Source organism: Heloderma suspectum, chromosome 6 (genome assembly GCF_057233095.1).
Source record: "Heloderma suspectum isolate Gila_16-S chromosome 6, 16-S_ref, whole genome shotgun sequence".
NCBI classification, from domain to species: domain Eukaryota; kingdom Metazoa; phylum Chordata; class Lepidosauria; order Squamata; family Helodermatidae; genus Heloderma; species Heloderma suspectum.
In genome coordinates this window covers 78,544,148-78,547,534 of record NC_139463.1, presented here as the reverse complement: position 1 = coordinate 78,547,534, position 3,387 = coordinate 78,544,148, and the positions used below count along the sequence as shown (strand labels likewise).

Below are 3,387 nucleotides of genomic sequence, written 5' to 3'. Positions count from 1 at the left end.
TCACGTAGCCTATCATGGGGGCGTTTTTTGTGTTTTTTTAAAACTTTTTATTTCGCGGCCGGGCGAGGCGAGGCGCCTCCTCCCCGGCCTGAATTTCGGCCGGGCGAGGCGGGAAGCCCCCCTCCGGCCTGAATTTCGGCCGGGCGAGGCAGGAAGCCTCCCACCCCGGCCTGAACTTCGCGGGGAGAGCAACAAAGCACCTCCCCCCCACCGCGAAAAGCTGCGAGACCAGGTAAGTGACTTTCGTGCACCCCTACTAGAAGTGTATGTATTTGATAGCAAACAACATTGTGTCTGAAAAGGATCCTATTGAATGTGTTGTAGGGATGTACGAAAATTCCACCACGGATCTCGGGAAGGCCGAATGCCAGCACATTCGGCCCCCCAAAATTGGTGGCAGAACGGCCCGCCACCCCCTGGGATGAGACTTACCTTGGGCGGATCTTCCTGGTGACGGCGGCTCCGGCAGCGGCTCCGGCAGCAGTGAAGCTGTGGCGGCTGCGGCAGCCGGTCTTCCGACCAGCTGCCGCCACCACCATTTCCAGTTAAAAAAAAAACATGATGGGCTACATAAAGATTTACGTAGCCTATTGCAGCTAGATTTTTAAAAAACACCGTGATAGGCTACGTAAATGTTTACATAGCCTATCACAGCTGATTTTTTTTAAAAAAAACACACACCCGCGCGTACGCAAATCGCAGCGGCCATGGCCACTGCCATTTGTGTTCGCGCGTTGTTGTTGTTTTTTTAAGTCAGCCGTGATAGGCTACATAAACATTTATGTAGCCTATCACGGCTGATTGCAGCGACGCAAATGGCGGCGGCTATGGCCGCCGCCATTTGCATCCCTGCTAGCCAGCGGCCGGATGTCCGGCGGCTGGCAGAGCCAGCCGGCGGCTCCGCAGAATTGTTGTGGAGCACAGCCAGCTGGCCAGGATTCCACGGGGGAAGGAACGGACCGTCTCCCCCCCAGAGAGGATTCCGGGGGGAGGGATGGAACGCCTCCCCCCCAACCATAAACATAATTCACGAAAGGTAAGTACCTTTCGTACATCCCTAATGTGTTGGCATTTTCAAACTGCTTGAAAAATAAGGCTGCCATAAAATACAGACAAACATGAGGATTCAGATATATAAGTCCACCTATGTGAGTCAACTCCAACAATCAAGTTATCATGAAGTGGCAAGAGCACACTACATTCCCTGGGGGTGAAGAACCATAGCAGTACAGACAGCTGCAAGAAATAATTCAGTATATCTGCACGGATTCTCATGTCAGTTTATGGTGTGTCATGAAGACTATAAATCTCCTGAAACCATTTCTCATGATGGCACCCTTCACTTCACCGTTTCTTAGGCTGTATATAAGGGGATGCATCATAGGGATGTCGGAGAATTTCTCCACGAATCTCCGGGGGGGCGAATGCCAACGCATTTGGCCCCCTGCAATTGATGGAGAAACGGTCCACCACCACCCCACCACCCCCCCCGCCATCCCCCCGGGATGGGATTTACCTTCAGCGAATGTCCCTCGCAGCGGCGGGTCCCGGCGGTGGTTCGGCAGCATTGCGGCGGTGTTGCGGCAGCGATGTTGCAGTTGGTCTTCCGACCGGCTGCTGCCGCCGCCATTTCCAAGTGAAAAAAAACAACAACACACCAATAAACATGATAGGCTACGTAAAGATTTATGTAGCCTATCACGGCTAGATTTTCAAAAAACACCGTGATAGGCTACGTAAAGGTTTACGTAGCCTATCATGGCTGACTTTGAAAAAAAAAAGGCACGTATGCAAATGGCGGCGCCCATGGGCGCCGCCATTTGCGTTCCTTATATTGGCACAGGTAGCGTTGCCCTTATTTTCGCCGTAGTCTACATAAATATTAACGTAGACTACCCATGCCAAAATAAGGAACGCAAATGGCGGCGCCCATGCGTGCCGCCATTTGTGTACGTGCTTTTTCTTTTTCCCCAAAGTCCTCCGTGATAGGCTACGTAAACCTTTACGTAGCCTATCACGGTGTTTTTTGAAAATCTAGCTGTGATAGGCTACATAAATCTTTATGTAGCCTATCACTTTTTTTGGTTTTTTTACTTCCTCGTTCTTCCCCACAGAAGAACTTTCGCAGCCGGAGAGGCAGGGCACTCCCCCCCCCAGCCAGAACTTCAGCAGGGAGGGATGGGGTGCCTCCCCCCCACTGCGAAGCAAGCTGCGGGACCAGGTAAGGGACTTTCATCCATCCCTACATAGGGGTCAAAGCTGTATAGAAGAGGGAGAAGACTTTCTTCACAAGTCTTAGCTGCTTGGTCCTTGGCAGCAGATAGACAAGCATCAGAGTCCCATAATACAGGGCAACTACTGTGAGGTGAGAGGAACAGGTGGAGAAGGCCTTTGGCCTTCCAGTGGTGGATGAGATCCTGAGGACTGTAACAATGATAAAAACATAGGAGGCCATGGTGAGGACAAAGGGATAGAGAGTGAACATACAGGCAAATATGAGGGATGATAGTTCAATCAAGTATGTGTCACTGCAAGAAATATATCTTATGTTAGGAATAACATCACAAAAATAATGATCAATTTCACTGGGACCACAGGAGGATAGCCACAACACTATCAAAGTTAAGCTTGTGCTAACCAGAACGCCACCTACCCAAGATACTGCTGCTAACTGGAAACTCACCCTGATTTTCATGAGAGTAGCATAATGGAGTGGCTTGCATATTGCTAAGTACCTGTCATAAGACATCATGGCTCGAAAGTAGCATTCAGCAGCTCCCAAGCAACCAAAGATGAAATGCTGCATGATGATGAAACAGGATTTACAGATATACTTTTTTCCCCAGTCAAGAGGCTTGACAACATTTTCGGCAAGATGGTAGAACTGCAGCAGGATTCCAAAAAAGAGAGGTTGCCTAGGAAGAAATACATGGGTGTGTGAAGGTGTCGATCAACCACAAGCAGCAAAACAATTAGGAGGTTACCAGCCATGGTCACCAAATAGATCAGTAAGAAGAGTGGGAAGAGAAGAACCTGAAGTTTATGGAGATCTCCAAATCCCAGAAGTATGAATTCAGATACAGTAGTTTGATTTTGCCACATTTTATTTTCAATATGCTGCATCTGAAGAAAATGAAACACACAATGTTATGCAATTCATACATATTTCAAAACCAAGCATTGAGGGCCCCATATGCAAATAAACTGTCTGTGTGAAAAACAGGTCATTCCGAAGTTCAAAGTGAAATCATTTTTTTAGAATTCAGCCTTTATTTGTGTTGTTCATGTAATTAATTGAACCAACACTTTAAATGCCAAAGACTTTAAATGCCAACTAAAAAATTTGTAAGCATCACTACAGCTTCCCTGTATTTTTCCCTCTTTTTA

General features: G+C 48.0%; 1 pseudogene; it reads right to left on the bottom strand.

Annotated features, from left to right (window-relative positions):
* Window positions 1–1,271: 1,271 nt before the first annotated feature.
* LOC146341320 (olfactory receptor 10A7-like) lies at window positions 1,272–3,135 on the bottom strand (annotated as a pseudogene).
* Between the last annotated feature and the right edge of the window lie 252 nt (window positions 3,136–3,387).